The sequence below is a fragment of the Salarias fasciatus genome, chromosome 2 (genome assembly GCF_902148845.1).
Source record: "Salarias fasciatus chromosome 2, fSalaFa1.1, whole genome shotgun sequence".
Classification (NCBI taxonomy): domain Eukaryota; kingdom Metazoa; phylum Chordata; class Actinopteri; order Blenniiformes; family Blenniidae; genus Salarias; species Salarias fasciatus.
In genome coordinates this window covers 31849814-31871405 of record NC_043746.1, presented here as the reverse complement: position 1 = coordinate 31871405, position 21592 = coordinate 31849814, and the positions used below count along the sequence as shown (strand labels likewise).

Sequence of the window (21592 nt, the reverse complement as noted above, 5' to 3'; positions counted from 1 at the left end):
AAAATTCAATCACCCATCCATTGACAACAGCTGAGCTTGGCCACTTTGGTTGAACTGGGGGTGGGGTTAAATCTCTGTGATACTTTACATGACAAGAGCAACAGTTGTCATTCAAGCACACACCCATGGAGTGACCATTTCACAGTTGAGAAGCATAGTGGCCTCCCAGACTCATCAGCTGGAAGCAACACAGCCATCCGACAACTGCTTACTGCACGTTTTACTGTTGCTCTCAAATGTCCTTGTCGTTGAGCAGAGTGGTGCAGCGGGAGCGTGCTGGGCCCATAACCCAGAGGCCGATGGATCGAAACCATCCTCTGCTACAGCCGACTCTCTTGGCTCACACACTTCTCGGTCCCTGCGCCAATGAAAGATCAGGCCTTCTTTGTTCTCTCAGCCTTGGCCGTTTGCCTCTTCCGTGTTGGATGGCCATTGATTTTTGGGTCAGGCAGGTAGTGTGGCCGAGCGGTCCAAGGCGCTGGATTAAGGTTCCAGTCTCTCAGGAGGCGTGGGTTCGAATCCCACCACTGCCAGTCCAGAAGCCTGTCGAGGCTCCCTGATACTGGTTGAAGCAGTCAGCCAAGCCTCTCTGGTGTGCCACAGAAATGGCAAACCCTGGATCACTTTCAGAGATCACCTAGGACTTGTTTGCTTCAACAATGGCACAAGACAACCTGGAACCACTCGGGTTTTTACGTTTCCAAGAAAAAGCCCATCTATGTACTTTGGGACACCTGCGCCAGACAAGATGGCCTGTCAGCAGGCTGATCAGACTCCACTCCCGATCGGAGTGGACGCTCCACCTTTGAACAAACAGCCCTCCAACTCAGGGATGAAACATGTATGTAAAAAGTCCAATGCAACCTGGAGTTTTAGGCTGCGTTCACATCAGGAAAGCCCAAGAGTGGAGTCTCTCTGGTTGGAGGAAGCTGAGAATCTTCACACATTCATTTGGTTTGGCTCGCTTTCCAACTGCACTTTTGACAGAGGACCAAACGCATTGGACGTGGTCACCCAGTTGCAACAGCGGCTCATTTTGGGGCACTGTCACCTGAGACAAACACTGACCAGACAGGCAGAAGAAGAAGTTCCGCTCATTTGATTGGTGTGGGCCAAAACCAGAAGCCCCGTCCCAGCAGCCGGCTTGCAGCTAACTAGAAACAACCACGATAAATAGTCTTCTGATCACCGTGGAATGTGTGCTTGCACATCCGAACCACTCCACATCTGCCCAGGAGACATCTTCTGGCGCATTCTTTGTACGTCTGCTTCCTCTGACTGCCTTTGCTCATTGTTCTACTCAAATGCATTGTGCTCCACGTCACGTCCTCTCACGACAGCTGTTGGATAGTCTGCTTCGAGACTGGCAAGTTCAGTGTGAGGCCATCGTTTACGAGGGGGTCCAGAGTTCGCCCAAAAACACCCGCATTTATGATCAGGGGAGCTTTCACACATGCATAGATGATGAGCCTTCTCCCAGAAAGTCCTGATTTGGTCCAAGGTGAGGATCTCACAGGGCTGGTGTGAAAGTGCCCCTGAATGCCTGCTGTCACACATTGACAACAGTCCTCCAGGTCGGGTGCATTATGGCTGACTTGACTGTACACCTTCATTTAATTGACAACAATGGCACGTGCGCCTGCCAGGTTTGACTCCTCCAACGTCTCAGGAAAAACACGATTCCCTGGTTTCTCCATCATATCAAGCATGTCATTCCACTGTGAAATTCACACAGCACTCAATGTCTGTAAAAGGCTGGCTACTTGGAGGCAAGAGTTTCTCATCTGACCTCCTTTAAAAGCCAATAGATCAGAGGCAAATGCCATCAACCAAAACACAAGTGGCACTGGCGCACACCTGGATGTGCATGTTTCCGCCCTGGGTCGAACAGGGGACCTTTCGTGTGTGAGACGAACGTGATGACCGCTACACCACGGAAACTCTTCCGCAAGCGACACATGACAGCGTGGACAAGTTTGACTTGGCTTACAACCATGACTGTGTTTTCAGCTTTGGAGATCACATTGATTTGAGGACATTGAGGACATCTGGATCGCACAACATCCACGGGTTGACCATGTTGAGGAAGTTGGATGGCTGTGATGCTTCCAACTGAAAGCAGGTAGAACAATTCCTGTTTGAGTGAAATCTCCACCAGTGAGGAGTCGGGGAGCCCAGGCAATCCACTCTGCTCTTCCCTCCGCAAAATTCAATCACCCATCCATTGACAACAGCTGAGCTTGGCCACTTTGGTTGAACTGGGGGTGGGGTTAAATCTCTGTGATACTTTACATGACAAGAGCAACAGGTGTCATTCAAGCACACACCCATGGAGTGACCATTTCACAGTTGAGAAGCATAGTGGCCTCCCAGACTCATCAGCTGGCAGCAACACAGCCATCCGACAACTGCTTACTGCACGTTTTACTGTTGCTCTCAAATGTCCTTGTCGTTGAGCAGAGTGGCGCAGCGGGAGCGTGCTGGGCCCATAACCCAGAGGCCGATGGATCGAAACCATCCTCTGCTACAGCCGACTCTCTTGGCTCACACACTTCTCGGTCCCTGCGCCAATGAAAGATCAGGCCTTCTTTGTTCTCTCAGCCTTGGCCGTTTGCCTCTTCCGTGTTGGATGGCCATTGATTTTTGGGTCAGGCAGGTAGTGTGGCCGAGCGGTCCAAGGCGCTGGATTAAGGTTCCAGTCTCTCAGGAGGCGTGGGTTCGAATCCCACCACTGCCAGTCCAGAAGCCTGTCGAGGCTCCCTGATACTGATTGAAGCAGTCAGCCAAGCCTCTCTGGTGTGCCACAGAAATGGCAAACCCTGGATCACTTTCAGAGATCACCTAGGACTTGTTTGCTTCAACAATGGCACAAGACAACCTGGAATCACTCGGGTTTTTACGTTTCCAAGAAAAAGCCCATCTATGTACTTTGGGACACCTGCGCCAGACAAGATGGCCTGTCAGCAGGCTGATCAGACTCCACTCCCGATCGGAGTGGACGCTCCACCTTTGAACAAACAGCCCTCCAACTCAGGGATGAAACATGTATGTAAAAAGTCCAATGCAACCTGGAGTTTTAGGCTGCGTTCACATCAGGAAAGCCCAAGAGTGGAGTCTCTCTGGTGGGAGGAGGCTGAGAATCTTCACACATTCATTTGGTTTGGCTAGCTTTCCAACTGCACTTTTGACAGAGGACCAAACGCATGGACGTGGTCACCCAGTTGCAACAGCGGCTCATTTTGGGGCACTGTCACCTGAGACAAACACTGACCAGACAGGCAGAAGAAGAAGTTCCGCTCATTTGATTGGTGTGGGCCAAAACCAGAAGCCCCGTCCCAGCAGCCGGCTTGCAGCTAACTAGAAACAACCACGATAAATAGTCTTCTGATCACCGTGGAATGTGTGCTTGCACATCCGAACCACTCCACATCTGCCCAGGAGACATCTTCTGGCGCATTCTTTGTACGTCTGCTTCCTCTGACTGCCTTTGCTCATTGTTCTACTCAAATGCATTGTGCTCCACGTCACGTCCTCTCACGACAGCTGTTGGATAGTCTGCTTCGAGACTGGCAAGTTCAGTGTGAGGCCATCGTTTACGAGGGGGTCCAGAGTTCGCCCAAAAACACCCGCATTTTTGATCAGGGGAGCTTTCACACATGCATAGATGATGAGCCCTCTCCCAGAAAGTCCTGATTTGGTCCAAGGTGAGGATCTCACAGGGCTGGTGTGAAAGTGCCACTGAATGCCTGCTGTCACACATTGACAACAGTCCTCCAGGTCGGGTGCATTATGGCTGACTTGACTGTACACCTTCATTTAATTGACAACAATGGCACGTGCGCCTGCCAGGTTTGACTCCTCCAACGTCTCAGGAAAAACACGATTCCCTGGTTTCTCCATCATATCAAGCATGTCATTCCACTGCGAAATTCACACAGCACTCAATGTCTGTAAAAGGCTGGCTACTTGGAGGCAAGAGTTTCTCATCTGAGCTCCTTTAAAAGCCAATAGATCGGAGGCAAATGCCATCAACCAAAACACAAGTGGCACTGGCGCACACCTGGATGTGCATGTTTCCGCCCTGGGTCGAACAGGGGACCTTTCGTGTGTGAGACGAACGTGATGACCGCTACACCACGGAAACTCTTCCGCAAGCGACACATGACAGCGTGGACAAGTTTGACTTGGCTTACAACCATGACTGTGTTTTCAGCTTTGGAGATCACATTGATTTGAGGACATTGAGGACATCTGGATCGCACAACATCCACGGGTTGACCATGTTGAGGAAGTTGGATGGCTGTGATGCTTCCAACTGAAAGCAGGTAGAACAATTCCTGTTTGAGTGAAATCTCCACCAGTGAGGAGTCGGGGAGCCCAGGCAATCCACTCTGCTCTTCCCTCCGCAAAATTCAATCACCCATCCATTGACAACAGCTGAGCTTGGCCACTTTGGTTGAACTGGGGGTGGGGTTAAATCTCTGTGATACTTTACATGACAAGAGCAACAGGTGTCATTCAAGCACACACCCATGGAGTGACCATTTCACAGTTGAGAAGCATAGTGGCCTCCCAGACTCATCAGCTGGAAGCAACACAGCCATCCGACAACTGCTTACTGCACGTTTTACTGTTGCTCTCAAATGTCCTTGTCGTTGAGCAGAGTGGCGCAGCGGGAGCGTGCTGGGCCCATAACCCAGAGGCCGATGGATCGAAACCATCCTCTGCTACAGCCGACTCTCTTGGCTCACACACTTCTCGGTCCCTGCGCCAATGAAACATCAGGCCTTCTTTGTTCTCTCAGCCTTGGCCGTTTGCCTCTTCCGTGTTGGATGGCCATTGATTTTTGGGTCAGGCAGGTAGTGTGGCCGAGCGGTCCAAGGCGCTGGATTAAGGTTCCAGTCTCTCAGGAGGCGTGGGTTCGAATCCCACCACTGCCAGTCCAGAAGCCTGTCGAGGCTCCCTGATACTGATTGAAGCAGTCAGCCAAGCCTCTCTGGTGTGCCACAGAAATGGCAAACCCTGGATCACTTTCAGAGATCACCTAGGACTTGTCTGCTTCAACAATGGCACAAGACAACCTGGAACCACTCGGGTTTTTACGTTTCCAAGAAAAAGCCCATCTATGTACTTTGGGACACCTGCGCCAGACAAGATGGCCTGTCAGCAGGCTGATCAGACTCCACTCCCGATCGGAGTGGACGCTCCACCTTTGAACAAACAGCCCTCCAACTCAGGGATGAAACATGTATGTAAAAAGTCCAATGCAACCTGGAGTTTTAGGCTGCGTTCACATCAGGAAAGCCCAAGAGTGGAGTCTCTCTGGTGGGAGGAGGCTGAGAATCTTCACACATTCATTTGGTTTGGCTAGCTTTCCAACTGCACTTTTGACAGAGGACCAAACGCATGGACGTGGTCACCCAGTTGCAACAGCGGCTCATTTTGGGGCACTGTCACCTGAGACAAACACTGACCAGACAGGCAGAAGAAGAAGTTCCGCTCATTTGATTGGTGTGGGCCAAAACCAGAAGCCCCGTCCCAGCAGCCGGCTTGCAGCTAACTAGAAACAACCACGATAAATAGTCTTCTGATCACCGTGGAATGTGTGCTTGCACATCCGAACCACTCCACATCTGCCCAGGAGACATCTTCTGGCGCATTCTTTGTACGTCTGCTTCCTCTGACTGCCTTTGCTCATTGTTCTACTCAAATGCATTGTGCTCCACGTCACGTCCTCTCACGACAGCTGTTGGATAGTCTGCTTCGAGACTGGCAAGTTCAGTGTGAGGCCATCGTTTACGAGGGGGTCCAGAGTTCGCCCAAAAACACCCGCATTTTTGATCAGGGGAGCTTTCACACATGCATAGATGATGAGCCTTCTCCCAGAAAGTCCTGATTTGGTCCAAGGTGAGGATCTCACAGGGCTGGTGTGAAAGTGCCCCTGAATGCCTGCTGTCACACATTGACAACAGTCCTCCAGGTCGGGTGCATTATGGCTGACTTGACTGTACACCTTCATTTAATTGACAACAATGGCACGTGCGCCTGCCAGGTTTGACTCCTCCAACGTCTCAGGAAAAACACGATTCCCTGGTTTCTCCATCATATCAAGCATGTCATTCCACTGTGAAATTCACACAGCACTCAATGTCTGTAAAAGGCTGGCTACTTGGAGGCAAGAGTTTCTCATCTGACCTCCTTTAAAAGCCAATAGATCGGAGGCAAATGCCATCAACCAAAACACAAGTGGCACTGGCGCACACCTGGATGTGCATGTTTCCGCCCTGGGTCGAACAGGGGACCTTTCGTGTGTGAGACGAACGTGATGACCGCTACACCACGGAAACTCTTCCGCAAGCGACACATGACAGCGTGGACAAGTTTGACTTGGCTTACAACCATGACTGTGTTTTCAGCTTTGGAGATCACATTGATTTGAGGACATTGAGGACATCTGGATCGCACAACATCCACGGGTTGACCATGTTGAGGAAGTTGGATGGCTGTGATGCTTCCAACTGAAAGCAGGTAGAACAATTCCTGTTTGAGTGAAATCTCCACCAGTGAGGAGTCGGGGAGCCCAGGCAATCCACTCTGCTCTTCCCTCCGCAAAATTCAATCACCCATCCATTGACAACAGCTGAGCTTGGCCACTTTGGTTGAACTGGGGGTGGGGTTAAATCTCTGTGATACTTTACATGACAAGAGCAACAGGTGTCATTCAAGCACACACCCATGGAGTGACCATTTCACAGTTGAGAAGCATAGTGGCCTCCCAGACTCATCAGCTGGAAGCAACACAGCCATCCGACAACTGCTTACTGCACGTTTTACTGTTGCTCTCAAATGTCCTTGTCGTTGAGCAGAGTGGCGCAGCGGGAGCGTGCTGGGCCCATAACCCAGAGGCCGATGGATCGAAACCATCCTCTGCTACAGCCGACTCTCTTGGCTCACACACTTCTCGGTCCCTGCGCCAATGAAACATCAGGCCTTCTTTGTTCTCTCAGCCTTGGCCGTTTGCCTCTTCCGTGTTGGATGGCCATTGATTTTTGGGTCAGGCAGGTAGTGTGGCCGAGCGGTCCAAGGCGCTGGATTAAGGTTCCAGTCTCTCAGGAGGCGTGGGTTCGAATCCCACCACTGCCAGTCCAGAAGCCTGTCGAGGCTCCCTGATACTGATTGAAGCAGTCAGCCAAGCCTCTCTGGTGTGCCACAGAAATGGCAAACCCTGGATCACTTTCAGAGATCACCTAGGACTTGTTTGCTTCAACAATGGCACAAGACAACCTGGAATCCACTCGGGTTTTTACGTTTCCAAGAAAAAGCCCATCTATGTACTTTGGGACACCTGCGCCAGACAAGATGGCCTGTCAGCAGGCTGATCAGACTCCACTCCCGATCGGAGTGGACGCTCCACCTTTGAACAAACAGCCCTCCAACTCAGGGATGAAACATGTATGTAAAAAGTCCAATGCAACCTGGAGTTTTAGGCTGCGTTCACATCAGGAAAGCCCAAGAGTGGAGTCTCTCTGGTGGGAGGAGGCTGAGAATCTTCACACATTCATTTGGTTTGGCTAGCTTTCCAACTGCACTTTTGACAGAGGACCAAACGCATGGACGTGGTCACCCAGTTGCAACAGCGGCTCATTTTGGGGCACTGTCACCTGAGACAAACACTGACCAGACAGGCAGAAGAAGAAGTTCCGCTCATTTGATTGGTGTGGGCCAAAACCAGAAGCCCCGTCCCAGCAGCCGGCTTGCAGCTAACTAGAAACAACCACGATAAATAGTCTTCTGATCACCGTGGAATGTGTGCTTGCACATCCGAACCACTCCACATCTGCCCAGGAGACATCTTCTGGCGCATTCTTTGTACGTCTGCTTCCTCTGACTGCCTTTGCTCATTGTTCTACTCAAATGCATTGTGCTCCACGTCACGTCCTCTCACGACAGCTGTTGGATAGTCTGCTTCGAGACTGGCAAGTTCAGTGTGAGGCCATCGTTTACGAGGGGGTCCAGAGTTCGCCCAAAAACACCCGCATTTTTGATCAGGGGAGCTTTCACACATGCATAGATGATGAGCCTTCTCCCAGAAAGTCCTGATTTGGTCCAAGGTGAGGATCTCACAGGGCTGGTGTGAAAGTGCCCCTGAATGCCTGCTGTCACACATTGACAACAGTCCTCCAGGTCGGGTGCATTATGGCTGACTTGACTGTACACCTTCATTTAATTGACAACAATGGCACGTGCGCCTGCCAGGTTTGACTCCTCCAACGTCTCAGGAAAAACACGATTCCCTGGTTTCTCCATCATATCAAGCATGTCATTTCACTGTGAAATTCACACAGCACTCAATATCTGTAAAAGGCTGGCTACTTGGAGGCAAGAGTTTCTCATCTGACCTCCTTTAAAAGCCAATAGATCAGAGGCAAATGCCATCAACCAAAACACAAGTGGCACTGGCGCACACCTGGATGTGCATGTTTCCGCCCTGGGTCGAACAGGGGACCTTTCGTGTGTGAGACGAACGTGATGACCGCTACACCACGGAAACTCTTCCGCAAGCGACACATGACAGCGTGGACAAGTTTGACTTGGCTTACAACCATGACTGTGTTTTCAGCTTTGGAGATCACATTGATTTGAGGACATTGAGGACATCTGGATCGCACAACATCCACGGGTTGACCATGTTGAGGAAGTTGGATGGCTGTGATGCTTCCAACTGAAAGCAGGTAGAACAATTCCTGTTTGAGTGAAATCTCCACCAGTGAGGAGTCGGGGAGCCCAGGCAATCCACTCTGCTCTTCCCTCCGCAAAATTCAATCACCCATCCATTGACAACAGCTGAGCTTGGCCACTTTGGTTGAACTGGGGGTGGGGTTAAATCTCTGTGATACTTTACATGACAAGAGCAACAGGTGTCATTCAAGCACACACCCATGGAGTGACCATTTCACAGTTGAGAAGCATAGTGGCCTCCCAGACTCATCAGCTGGAAGCAACACAGCCATCCGACAACTGCTTACTGCACGTTTTACTGTTGCTCTCAAATGTCCTTGTCGTTGAGCAGAGTGGCGCAGCGGGAGCGTGCTGGGCCCATAACCCAGAGGCCGATGGATCGAAACCATCCTCTGCTACAGCCGACTCTCTTGGCTCACACACTTCTCGGTCCCTGCGCCAATGAAAGATCAGGCCTTCTTTGTTCTCTCAGCCTTGGCCGTTTGCCTCTTCCGTGTTGGATGGCCATTGATTGTTGGGTCAGGCAGGTAGTGTGGCCGAGCGGTCCAAGGCGCTGGATTAAGGTTCCAGTCTCTCAGGAGGCGTGGGTTCGAATCCCACCACTGCCAGTCCAGAAGCCTGTCGAGGCTCCCTGATACTGATTGAAGCAGTCAGCCAAGCCTCTCTGGTGTGCCACAGAAATGGCAAACCCTGGATCACTTTCAGAGATCACCTAGGACTTGTCTGCTTCAACAATGGCACAAGACAACCTGGAACCACTCGGGTTTTTACGTTTCCAAGAAAAAGCCCATCTATGTACTTTGGGACACCTGCGCCAGACAAGATGGCCTGTCAGCAGGCTGATCAGACTCCACTCCCGATCGGAGTGGACGCTCCACCTTTGAACAAACAGCCCTCCAACTCAGGGATGAAACATGTATGTAAAAAGTCCAATGCAACCTGGAGTTTTAGGCTGCGTTCACATCAGGAAAGCCCAAGAGTGGAGTCTCTCTGGTTGGAGGAAGCTGAGAATCTTCACACATTCATTTGGTTTGGCTCGCTTTCCAACTGCACTTTTGACAGAGGACCAAACGCATGGACGTGGTCACCCAGTTGCAACAGCGGCTCATTTTGGGGCACTGTCACCTGAGACAAACACTGACCAGACAGGCAGAAGAAGAAGTTCCGCTCATTTGATTGGTGTGGGCCAAAACCAGAAGCCCCGTCCCAGCAGCCGGCTTGCAGCTAACTAGAAACAACCACGATAAATAGTCTTCTGATCACCGTGGAATGTGTGCTTGCACATCCGAACCACTCCACATCTGCCCAGGAGACATCTTCTGGCGCATTCTTTGTACGTCTGCTTCCTCTGACTGCCTTTGCTCATTGTTCTACTCAAATGCATTGTGCTCCACGTCACGTCCTCTCACGACAGCTGTTGGATAGTCTGCTTCGAGACTGGCAAGTTCAGTGTGAGGCCATCGTTTACGAGGGGGTCCAGAGTTCGCCCAAAAACACCCGCATTTTTGATCAGGGGAGCTTTCACACATGCATAGATGATGAGCCCTCTCCCAGAAAGTCCTGATTTGGTCCAAGGTGAGGATCTCACAGGGCTGGTGTGAAAGTGCCCCTGAATGCCTGCTGTCACACATTGACAACAGTCCTCCAGGTCGGGTGCATTATGGCTGACTTGACTGTACACCTTCATTTAATTGACAACAATGGCACGTGCGCCTGCCAGGTTTGACTCCTCCAACGTCTCAGGAAAAACACGATTCCCTGGTTTCTCCATCATATCAAGCATGTCATTCCACTGCGAAATTCACACAGCACTCAATGTCTGTAAAAGGCTGGCTACTTGGAGGCAAGAGTTTCTCATCTGACCTCCTTTAAAAGCCAATAGATCGGAGGCAAATGCCATCAACCAAAACACAAGTGGCACTGGCGCACACCTGGATGTGCATGTTTCCGCCCTGGGTCGAACAGGGGACCTTTCGTGTGTGAGACGAACGTGATGACCGCTACACCACGGAAACTCTTCCGCAAGCGACACATGACAGCGTGGACAAGTTTGACTTGGCTTACAACCATGACTGTGTTTTCAGCTTTGGAGATCACATTGATTTGAGGACATTGAGGACATCTGGATCGCACAACATCCATGGGTTGACCATGTTGAGGAAGTTGGATGGCTGTGATGCTTCCAACTGAAAGCAGGTAGAACAATTCCTGTTTGAGTGAAATCTCCACCAGTGAGGAGTCGGGGAGCCCAGGCAATCCACTCTGCTCTTCCCTCCGCAAAATTCAATCACCCATCCATTGACAACAGCTGAGCTTGGCCACTTTGGTTGAACTGGGGGTGGGGTTAAATCTCTGTGATACTTTACATGACAAGAGCAACAGGTGTCATTCAAGCACACACCCATGGAGTGACCATTTCACAGTTGAGAAGCATAGTGGCCTCCCAGACTCATCAGCTGGAAGCAACACAGCCATCCGACAACTGCTTACTGCACGTTTTACTGTTGCTCTCAAATGTCCTTGTCGTTGAGCAGAGTGGCGCAGCGGGAGCGTGCTGGGCCCATAACCCAGAGGCCGATGGATCGAAACCATCCTCTGCTACAGCCGACTCTCTTGGCTCACACACTTCTCGGTCCCTGCGCCAATGAAACATCAGGCCTTCTTTGTTCTCTCAGCCTTGGCCGTTTGCCTCTTCCGTGTTGGATGGCCATTGATTTTTGGGTCAGGCAGGTAGTGTGGCCGAGCGGTCCAAGGCGCTGGATTAAGGTTCCAGTCTCTCAGGAGGCGTGGGTTCGAATCCCACCACTGCCAGTCCAGAAGCCTGTCGAGGCTCCCTGATACTGATTGAAGCAGTCAGCCAAGCCTCTCTGGTGTGCCACAGAAATGGCAAACCCTGGATCACTTTCAGAGATCACCTAGGACTTGTTTGCTTCAACAATGGCACAAGACAACCTGGAACCACTCGGGTTTTTACGTTTCCAAGAAAAAGCCCATCTATGTACTTTGGGACACCTGCGCCAGACAAGATGGCCTGTCAGCAGGCTGATCAGACTCCACTCCCGATCGGAGTGGACGCTCCACCTTTGAACAAACAGCCCTCCAACTCAGGGATGAAACATGTATGTAAAAAGTCCAATGCAACCTGGAGTTTTAGGCTGCGTTCACATCAGGAAAGCCCAAGAGTGGAGTCTCTCTGGTGGGAGGAGGCTGAGAATCTTCACACATTCATTTGGTTTGGCTAGCTTTCCAACTGCACTTTTGACAGAGGACCAAACGCATGGACGTGGTCACCCAGTTGCAACAGCGGCTCATTTTGGGGCACTGTCACCTGAGACAAACACTGACCAGACAGGCAGAAGAAGAAGTTCCGCTCATTTGATTGGTGTGGGCCAAAACCAGAAGCCCCGTCCCAGCAGCCGGCTTGCAGCTAACTAGAAACAACCACGATAAATAGTCTTCTGATCACCGTGGAATGTGTGCTTGCACATCCGAACCACTCCACATCTGCCCAGGAGACATCTTCTGGCGCATTCTTTGTACGTCTGCTTCCTCTGACTGCCTTTGCTCATTGTTCTACTCAAATGCATTGTGCTCCACGTCACGTCCTCTCACGACAGCTGTTGGATAGTCTGCTTCGAGACTGGCAAGTTCAGTGTGAGGCCATCGTTTACGAGGGGGTCCAGAGTTCGCCCAAAAACACCCGCATTTTTGATCAGGGGAGCTTTCACACATGCATAGATGATGAGCCCTCTCCCAGAAAGTCCTGATTTGGTCCAAGGTGAGGATCTCACAGGGCTGGTGTGAAAGTGCCCCTGAATGCCTGCTGTCACACATTGACAACAGTCCTCCAGGTCGGGTGCATTATGGCTGACTTGACTGTACACCTTCATTTAATTGACAACAATGGCACGTGCGCCTGCCAGGTTTGACTCCTCCAACGTCTCAGGAAAAACACGATTCCCTGGTTTCTCCATCATATCAAGCATGTCATTCCACTGCGAAATTCACACAGCACTCAATGTCTGTAAAAGGCTGGCTACTTGGAGGCAAGAGTTTCTCATCTGACCTCCTTTAAAAGCCAATAGATCGGAGGCAAATGCCATCAACCAAAACACAAGTGGCACTGGCGCACACCTGGATGTGCATGTTTCCGCCCTGGGTCGAACAGGGGACCTTTCGTGTGTGAGACGAACGTGATGACCGCTACACCACGGAAACTCTTCCGCAAGCGACACATGACAGCGTGGACAAGTTTGACTTGGCTTACAACCATGACTGTGTTTTCAGCTTTGGAGATCACATTGATTTGAGGACATTGAGGACATCTGGATCGCACAACATCCACGGGTTGACCATGTTGAGGAAGTTGGATGGCTGTGATGCTTCCAACTGAAAGCAGGTAGAACAATTCCTGTTTGAGTGAAATCTCCACCAGTGAGGAGTCGGGGAGCCCAGGCAATCCACTCTGCTCTTCCCTCCGCAAAATTCAATCACCCATCCATTGACAACAGCTGAGCTTGGCCACTTTGGTTGAACTGGGGGTGGGGTTAAATCTCTGTGATACTTTACATGACAAGAGCAACAGGTGTCATTCAAGCACACACCCATGGAGTGACCATTTCACAGTTGAGAAGCATAGTGGCCTCCCAGACTCATCAGCTGGAAGCAACACAGCCATCCGACAACTGCTTACTGCACGTTTTACTGTTGCTCTCAAATGTCCTTGTCGTTGAGCAGAGTGGCGCAGCGGGAGCGTGCTGGGCCCATAACCCAGAGGCCGATGGATCGAAACCATCCTCTGCTACAGCCGACTCTCTTGGCTCACACACTTCTCGGTCCCTGCGCCAATGAAAGATCAGGCCTTCTTTGTTCTCTCAGCCTTGGCCGTTTGCCTCTTCCGTGTTGGATGGCCATTGATTTTTGGGTCAGGCAGGTAGTGTGGCCGAGCGGTCCAAGGCGCTGGATTAAGGTTCCAGTCTCTCAGGAGGCGTGGGTTCGAATCCCACCACTGCCAGTCCAGAAGCCTGTCGAGGCTCCCTGATACTGGTTGAAGCAGTCAGCCAAGCCTCTCTGGTGTGCCACAGAAATGGCAAACCCTGGATCACTTTCAGAGATCACCTAGGACTTGTCTGCTTCAACAATGGCACAAGACAACCTGGAACCACTCGGGTTTTTACGTTTCCAAGAAAAAGCCCATCTATGTACTTTGGGACACCTGCGCCAGACAAGATGGCCTGTCAGCAGGCTGATCAGACTCCACTCCCGATCGGAGTGGACGCTCCACCTTTGAACAAACAGCCCTCCAACTCAGGGATGAAACATGTATGTAAAAAGTCCAATGCAACCTGGAGTTTTAGGCTGCGTTCACATCAGGAAAGCCCAAGAGTGGAGTCTCTCTGCTGGGAGGAGGCTGAGAATCTTCACACATTCATTTGGTTTGGCTCGCTTTCCAACTGCACTTTTGACAGAGGACCAAACGCATGGACGTGGTCACCCAGTTGCAACAGCGGCTCATTTTGGGGCACTGTCACCTGAGACAAACACTGACCAGACAGGCAGAAGAAGAAGTTCCGCTCATTTGATTGGTGTGGGCCAAAACCAGAAGCCCCGTCCCAGCAGCCGGCTTGCAGCTAACTAGAAACAACCACGATAAATAGTCTTCTGATCACCGTGGAATGTGTGCTTGCACATCCGAACCACTCCACATCTGCCCAGGAGACATCTTCTGGCGCATTCTTTGTACGTCTGCTTCCTCTGACTGCCTTTGCTCATTGTTCTACTCAAATGCATTGTGCTCCACGTCACGTCCTCTCACGACAGCTGTTGGATAGTCTGCTTCGAGACTGGCAAGTTCAGTGTGAGGCCATCGTTTACGAGGGGGTCCAGAGTTCGCCCAAAAACACCCGCATTTTTGATCAGGGGAGCTTTCACACATGCATAGATGATGAGCCTTCTCCCAGAAAGTCCTGATTTGGTCCAAGGTGAGGATCTCACAGGGCTGGTGTGAAAGTGCCCCTGAATGCCTGCTGTCACACATTGACAACAGTCCTCCAGGTCGGGTGCATTATGGCTGACTTGACTGTACACCTTCATTTAATTGACAACAATGGCACGTGCGCCTGCCAGGTTTGACTCCTCCAACGTCTCAGGAAAAACACGATTCCCTGGTTTCTCCATCATATCAAGCATGTCATTCCACTGCGAAATTCACACAGCACTCAATGTCTGTAAAAGGCTGGCTACTTGGAGGCAAGAGTTTCTCATCTGACCTCCTTTAAAAGCCAATAGATCGGAGGCAAATGCCATCAACCAAAACACAAGTGGCACTGGCGCACACCTGGATGTGCATGTTTCCGCCCTGGGTCGAACAGGGGACCTTTCGTGTGTGAGACGAACGTGATGACCGCTACACCACGGAAACTCTTCCGCAAGCGACACATGACAGCGTGGACAAGTTTGACTTGGCTTACAACCATGACTGTGTTTTCAGCTTTGGAGATCACATTGATTTGAGGACATTGAGGACATCTGGATCGCACAACATCCATGGGTTGACCATGTTGAGGAAGTTGGATGGCTGTGATGCTTCCAACTGAAAGCAGGTAGAACAATTCCTGTTTGAGTGAAATCTCCACCAGTGAGGAGTCGGGGAGCCCAGGCAATCCACTCTGCTCTTCCCTCCGCAAAATTCAATCACCCATCCATTGACAACAGCTGAGCTTGGCCACTTTGGTTGAACTGGGGGTGGGGTTAAATCTCTGTGATACTTTACATGACAAGAGCAACAGGTGTCATTCAAGCACACACCCATGGAGTGACCATTTCACAGTTGAGAAGCATAGTGGCCTCCCAGACTCATCAGCTGGAAGCAACACAGCCATCCGACAACTGCTTACTGCACGTTTTACTGTTGCTCTCAAATGTCCTTGTCGTTGAGCAGAGTGGCGCAGCGGGAGCGTGCTGGGCCCATAACCCAGAGGCCGATGGATCGAAACCATCCTCTGCTACAGCCGACTCTCTTGGCTCACACACTTCTCGGTCCCTGCGCCAATGAAAGATCAGGCCTTCTTTGTTCTCTCAGCCTTGGCCGTTTGCCTCTTCCGTGTTGGATGGCCATTGATTTTTGGGTCAGGCAGGTAGTGTGGCCGAGCGGTCCAAGGCGCTGGATTAAGGGCAACAGGAGTGGAAGAACATTGTCAAGGAAGAAGAGAGGAGAGGAAGAGTGAGGGGAAAGGAGAGTTCCAGGTGTAGGAGGGATGGGAGGACTCATCTAACATTATCTTGTCCCAGGCTCAATCAAAATTCTCAGCTGTGGCTGTTTTTTTCTTTTTTTTTATCAACATGCTCTGCATTAATCTATGTTGTATGCAGATAACTGCACGAGAGGAACATTTAAGTGTATAGTTAATGTTGTCATATGAAGCTTTTGGGCATCATGATCACCCCTAATTATACTCCATGAACTGGTGAGAAATGAACAAAGAAGAAAAGAGTTAAATCTACACAGTTACTATTTATTTACACATGTAGATATCCATGCCCCTCGTCTGGATCAATCAATGCAACTTCCGTACAGCAGACCCCAATATACATGTGAATTCGTAAACTTTTATCTGTTCAAACTGTGATTTTAATCTTGGTGAGTGAGGATGATTGTGATCTCAGAAGGGGGCTGATTTGTCTCTCGAACCTTCCTCATACTGATAGCTTTGCTGTGTACATGAAATGACTGTTCATTTTCTAAGGAATGGATGGGGGTTGAACCGATGATATTTGGTTTACAAGACCAACGCCTTACCACTTGGCCACCATGCCATGCATTAGCAAGCAACCAGCAGCCTGTGGAACCAAACTCGGCCCATGATCAATCACATCTCACTTGCCAGATGATTTTGTCGATCTGGAAGTTGTGGTCCTCATTAAAAGAGGAGGCGGCGCTGTGGACTGGGGTGGAGAGGAACAGATGTATATGCTCTTAAAAAAATAGTGAATAGTAATAATACTATTATAATTATAATAATACATGGAATATCAATGGCTGCAGCACAGCAATTAAACATAAAAAAAAATATTTACTTATTAAATCTAAGGACACAGACAGCACAGTCATTCAGAAAATACATTTTAAAGACCAAGAGGAAGCTTTGAAAATGAAACGTGACTGGGTTGGCCAAGTTTTTCACAATTCAGTGTCAAGTAAGAGCTGTGGTTTTGTCATTCTTATTAATAAGAAACGGGATTTTGTTCTACAGAGCCAAGTTACAGATGCTCATGGCAGGATTCTAGCTGTGGAAGCGCTTATTAATGGGACTTTGTTATTTATATGCCCCAAACAGAGAAAATGCATTCTGTTTTCAATAATACTCAAGAAATGAACTCATTTCTGACACTTTCATTTATACACTTTCATGTATTAATGATTGTGTGATCACCAAAATTACATTTGAAAAAACTACCATGTATTTTCTTCTTTTGCTTCTACAAAGTGCTTTACTGAGTGTGAAATACTCTCCCCAAACAATGCGAACAAGTGCTTTCTGTATAAAAATAAACGTATAAAGACAGTGTTATTTCTTTTCTATTAGAAAGTAAGAAAACACTCTGTGCTTTGCACTAGGACATTCTTAGGCATAGCCACTGTGGCTCAGCCTTAAAAAATTGTTGAGGCAAATAGACCCGCAATTTTCCTGATTCATGATGGTGGTGTGCATAGCGAGCACAAGACACCTCACCATTCCATCACCATTCAGGAGCAACAGTTAGATCATTCAACCATTATCATGACTTTTGCATCTATTTGCATCTATTTTCAACTCACTGCTTCTTGCTTTTAAACAGCGTACAGCTATTTCTCAGTATACATGAACGAAAGTAGTCAAACAATTCTCTCCAACCCTGTTCCTGGAGAACCCTGTTCTCGCTAGCGATGGCTAGAAGGGTCAAAAATGACAACTTTTCTCCTTAATTAAACAGTCATTCTGAAGTGTGCCTGTGCCTGGAGTAAATTATTTGTTCAGTTTGCAACTTTATCCAGAAAAAGAATGGTTATATTTCGTAGATCTCAAATCCCAGCACGGCGGCGCCCCCACTCGGCGGGCAGACTCACTCACTGACACCAGTATACCAAGTTCCAGCAGATACCACTTTGCATGGTATATTAATGTTAATTCTTGTTGCCCTGCTGCCCTAACAGATGTAATTACTGCTGTCTGCTCATAATAAGCCACCCTTGTTAATGAGCCCTGAGCTCAATGTGTTTTGCTTTTCCCACATTCTTCGACCTATTGACTCCAAATCACTTGTGAATCACATTACTACAGTTCAGACAAGCCTTTTTGTTTTAGCTTTTGATATTTTCAATCATTTGTATTAATATTTTTATGAAAAATACAGTATTTTAGCTCAATAACTCCCAGGTTATTTGATATACTGAATCCAAATCACCTGCAAAACACATTACTACACTGCCTGGCTCAGACACAGCTCTTTGTTTGCTCTGGCAATGTTCCAATTACCCATTTTCTAGACCACTTACTTTTCAGGGTCGGGGGTGGCTGGAGCCAATCCCAGCTGCTGCGGGTGAGGGCGGAGTACACCCTGGACAGGTTGCCAGTCTGTCGCAGGGCTAACATTAAACTGACATGCATGTTTTTGGACCGTGGGAGGAAGCCGGAGTACCTGGAGGGAACCCATGCACACAAGGGGAGAACATGCAAACTCCACACAGAAAGGCTCCGGCCAGTATTTGAACCCAGGACCTTCTTGCTGTGAGGCAAGAGCGCTAACCACTGCGCCACTGGTCCAATTAAATTTTTATTAATATTTTTATGAAGAAAGAGTTTTTTCTCGCAGGTTAGCTATAGTTCGTAGGTTATTTGACCTATTTAACTCCAAATCACCTGTGAATCCCATTACTGTAGTGTCTCTTTCAAACACAGCTCTTTGTTTTAGCTTTAAATATTGCAAATATTTTATATTAATATTTGTAACAGAAATAAAGTATTCAATGTCTCCCAGTTCATTTGACCTATTGACTGAAAATCAGCATTAGCACAGCTTTCCTTCATTTACTTTGTTGTTCAGTTTTTTTTTTTTGTCAATAGCATTCATGTGTATTCTACTAATTATGAAAAAGGTGAGTGTGATCCGCGGCACTTAACATTTGTTTTGCAATCCTCTCGGCTTCGCTTTTACCATAATGCGTAAAATATGTGTGCACCGCTAAACAACATGTCGGCTCTCTTGGCTGTGTTTGTCAGAGCGCTGGCTGCCTTGACCACAGTTTTTCACTGAGGGGTGTGTGTCGCAAGCTTTTTTTAGAGCAAGCATTGATTATGCAGGACACGGTCTCAATTTGCGGGACGCGTGAAATGGGCTTCAAGTGCTACGCGGGACAGGTGGTCACCCTACATCTGCTCATCACTGCGAGGAGGAATGCCATCTCAACTTCTGAGATGGTGTAAAGTAACTTTAAACTCTGAGTGTTTCAGACAGAACAGGAGGGTGTCAGTGAGGAACAGTTTACTTCTGAGAGAAAATGTCCATAAGCGGCAGCTTGGGGGGAATGAGGGAAAATAATTATGGGATATTGTTAGGGTTCAGGTTCCACCCATTCAGATCACTTGGAACTCTGTTACAGCTGCAGGATGCATAAAGACAAAAGTAAAATGCATGCAGACGCTCGCAGCTCGAACTATAATGTTCCTCTGGTATTAATTGAAGAAATATGTTGTCTTCAGAGAAACATTGCATGTAACACAGAACATTCTGCCTTCTGAGGTATGGATGGGGGTTGAACCCATGATCTTTGGTTTACGAGACCAACGCCTTACCACTTGGCCACCACACCACTTGGTATTAGGTCAACAATGTTTGTAGAACGCTCTTGAATCCTTACTAGGACAGTGAATAACAGTTTGAGTCGTCCAGCAGTTCTTTTTGAAGACGTCACTCCAGACCTGCTCTGAATTGTTCACCAGAAGAAGAAACTGGCTTTGGGAATTGAACCTGAGATATTGCCATCCTGGGATTTAATCCAGGTCTTTCTGGCTGCATGAGTAACAAAACTGGGATTGGGGAAAGTGAGACATGTTTTTGAGATAAGTCACCATGGAGATCAAGTTCCACAATTTATTCAATCTCATCCCTCATCTCAGTCACAATTCCACACGGAAACCAATCAACACAGAAGAAGAGGGAGAACCAAGCTCCTCGTCTGCCTGCAGGAGAACTTCCTGTTCTGGAGAGTGAAGAACACCACTCTGGTTGTCATGGTGACTGTGGTTTTGTCGTTGATCTTGGACATCTGTTTAATGACTCCCGTGTGTGCACTGATCCAGGATCGGTTTCACCAGCTTGATGAATCGATGTGTTCTCATCCTGGATTGGTCTTTTGTGCATCCAATCAATGCTGAACCCTCTTGTTTAGAATTGGATGAGATGAGCCTGGATCAGTCAATGCAACAGACTCCAGGTGAATACACTGATAATGTTACTGTACATATGAAGTGACATTTTGAGGCACGGATGGGGGTCAAACCCAAGATCTTTGGTTTACGAGACCAACACCTTACTTGGCCACCATGCCACAGGTCGGGCAGCGACAGCCTGCAGCCTGCAGACCAAAATTGGCCCATGAACAAAATGTTCTCACTTGCCAGATGATTTTGTAGATCTGGAAGTCATGAAAAGGGGAGGCGGCGCTGTGGACCGGAGTAGAGAGGAACTGATTTATATGCTCTTCAAATGATATCATGAATAGTGGACGTATTAATATAGTGGCATGGAATATCAATGGCTGCAGCACACCAATTAAATGTAGGCTATATGTGAGAAAGCCCTAAAGATCCAACAGCACCGCCTGCTGGTGACTGGATAAATGCAGCCTGAACTAGTCTGGGCATGCCCAGTCACACTACAGCTGCAGGCCGATTCTGCAGGAGGACTTTATGGAGCTGTGTGGAGTTTTTGTGTGTTTTCCTGCCTTTTGTGTGCGTTCATGACGAAATGTAAGTCATTTTCCACTTCTCACTTAAGTATATTTTATGTTTATTGAAGTATTTTGTTATTTCATGGAGATATGTTGTGTTTCACTTTGCTGATTAGTCCTATTTGAATATAAGTTAGTCCTGCTTGTAATTTGTTGATTCTGCAGCCAAGTTCACATGCTTATTGTGATTTATTGTACATCAATATTGCATCCTGATTTACTGATTTATAATTGTGACTGTGATTGGTTTGTATTATCCATGTTCAGCTGTTAGTTGATTCACTGCTCACTATTGTTTAGAGCATTTTGTGACACAGTGATTATTCCTTGTTTTTCCAGACCACACACACACATATATACAAACATATAAACATGCATAGAGTTGCTGTTAAAGAAAGGAGAATAAGAATAAAGAAGAAGAAGAAGACAATCTGATCTCTCTGTCCTGTTTCCCGACTCTCTGACCGGAGTCATTGGCCATAATCTTCCGCCTCAACCAGAAATCCTATATTCTGAGACTCGCCCCTCAAACACTATATATATATAAATACTTATCTTAAATCAAAGAACACAGATATGGCATTCATTCAGGAAACACATTTTAAAGACCAAAATGAAGCTTTGAAAATGAAACGTGACTGGGTTGGTCAAGTTTTTCACAATTCAGTGTCAAGTAAGAGCGTTGGTTTTGTCATCCTTATTAATAAGAAACTGTATTTTGTTGTATAGAACCAAGTTACAGATGCTCAAGGCAGGATTCTAGCTGTGGAAGAACTTAATAATGGGATTGAAATAATACTTTGCAATTTATATGCCCCAAATAGGCCTGGGCGATTATATGATCGTGATTGGTGATCACGATTA

The 21592-nt window shown here is 48.3% G+C and overlaps 16 non-coding genes across 16 annotated transcripts; 7 read left to right on the top strand and 9 right to left on the bottom strand.

Moving 5' to 3' along the window:
- Nucleotides 1-451: 451 nt before the first annotated feature.
- On the top strand, nucleotides 452-533 carry trnal-aag (transfer RNA leucine (anticodon AAG)). Its single transcript has one exon. It is a non-coding gene; the product is annotated as a tRNA-Leu (tRNA).
- Nucleotides 534-1868: 1335 nt separating this feature from the next.
- trnav-cac (transfer RNA valine (anticodon CAC)) lies at nucleotides 1869-1941 on the bottom strand. The gene has a single exon. It is a non-coding gene; the product is annotated as a tRNA-Val (tRNA).
- A 714-nt stretch (nucleotides 1942-2655) lies between these two features.
- Nucleotides 2656-2737, top strand: trnal-aag (transfer RNA leucine (anticodon AAG)). The gene has a single exon. It is a non-coding gene; the product is annotated as a tRNA-Leu (tRNA).
- Nucleotides 2738-4071: 1334 nt separating this feature from the next.
- trnav-cac (transfer RNA valine (anticodon CAC)) lies at nucleotides 4072-4144 on the bottom strand. The gene has a single exon. It is a non-coding gene; the product is annotated as a tRNA-Val (tRNA).
- A 714-nt stretch (nucleotides 4145-4858) lies between these two features.
- On the top strand, nucleotides 4859-4940 carry trnal-aag (transfer RNA leucine (anticodon AAG)). Its single transcript has one exon. It is a non-coding gene; the product is annotated as a tRNA-Leu (tRNA).
- Nucleotides 4941-6274: 1334 nt separating this feature from the next.
- Nucleotides 6275-6347, bottom strand: trnav-cac (transfer RNA valine (anticodon CAC)). The gene has a single exon. It is a non-coding gene; the product is annotated as a tRNA-Val (tRNA).
- A 714-nt stretch (nucleotides 6348-7061) lies between these two features.
- On the top strand, nucleotides 7062-7143 carry trnal-aag (transfer RNA leucine (anticodon AAG)). The gene has a single exon. It is a non-coding gene; the product is annotated as a tRNA-Leu (tRNA).
- Nucleotides 7144-8478: 1335 nt separating this feature from the next.
- Nucleotides 8479-8551, bottom strand: trnav-cac (transfer RNA valine (anticodon CAC)). Its single transcript has one exon. It is a non-coding gene; the product is annotated as a tRNA-Val (tRNA).
- Nucleotides 8552-9265: 714 nt separating this feature from the next.
- trnal-aag (transfer RNA leucine (anticodon AAG)) lies at nucleotides 9266-9347 on the top strand. The gene has a single exon. It is a non-coding gene; the product is annotated as a tRNA-Leu (tRNA).
- Nucleotides 9348-10681: 1334 nt separating this feature from the next.
- Nucleotides 10682-10754, bottom strand: trnav-cac (transfer RNA valine (anticodon CAC)). Its single transcript has one exon. It is a non-coding gene; the product is annotated as a tRNA-Val (tRNA).
- Nucleotides 10755-11468: 714 nt separating this feature from the next.
- Nucleotides 11469-11550, top strand: trnal-aag (transfer RNA leucine (anticodon AAG)). Its single transcript has one exon. It is a non-coding gene; the product is annotated as a tRNA-Leu (tRNA).
- Nucleotides 11551-12884: 1334 nt separating this feature from the next.
- trnav-cac (transfer RNA valine (anticodon CAC)) lies at nucleotides 12885-12957 on the bottom strand. The gene has a single exon. It is a non-coding gene; the product is annotated as a tRNA-Val (tRNA).
- Nucleotides 12958-13671: 714 nt separating this feature from the next.
- On the top strand, nucleotides 13672-13753 carry trnal-aag (transfer RNA leucine (anticodon AAG)). The gene has a single exon. It is a non-coding gene; the product is annotated as a tRNA-Leu (tRNA).
- Nucleotides 13754-15087: 1334 nt separating this feature from the next.
- On the bottom strand, nucleotides 15088-15160 carry trnav-cac (transfer RNA valine (anticodon CAC)). Its single transcript has one exon. It is a non-coding gene; the product is annotated as a tRNA-Val (tRNA).
- A 1322-nt stretch (nucleotides 15161-16482) lies between these two features.
- On the bottom strand, nucleotides 16483-16554 carry trnat-ugu (transfer RNA threonine (anticodon UGU)). Its single transcript has one exon. It is a non-coding gene; the product is annotated as a tRNA-Thr (tRNA).
- A 2962-nt stretch (nucleotides 16555-19516) lies between these two features.
- Nucleotides 19517-19588, bottom strand: trnat-cgu (transfer RNA threonine (anticodon CGU)). Its single transcript has one exon. It is a non-coding gene; the product is annotated as a tRNA-Thr (tRNA).
- Nucleotides 19589-21592: the final 2004 nt, after the last annotated feature.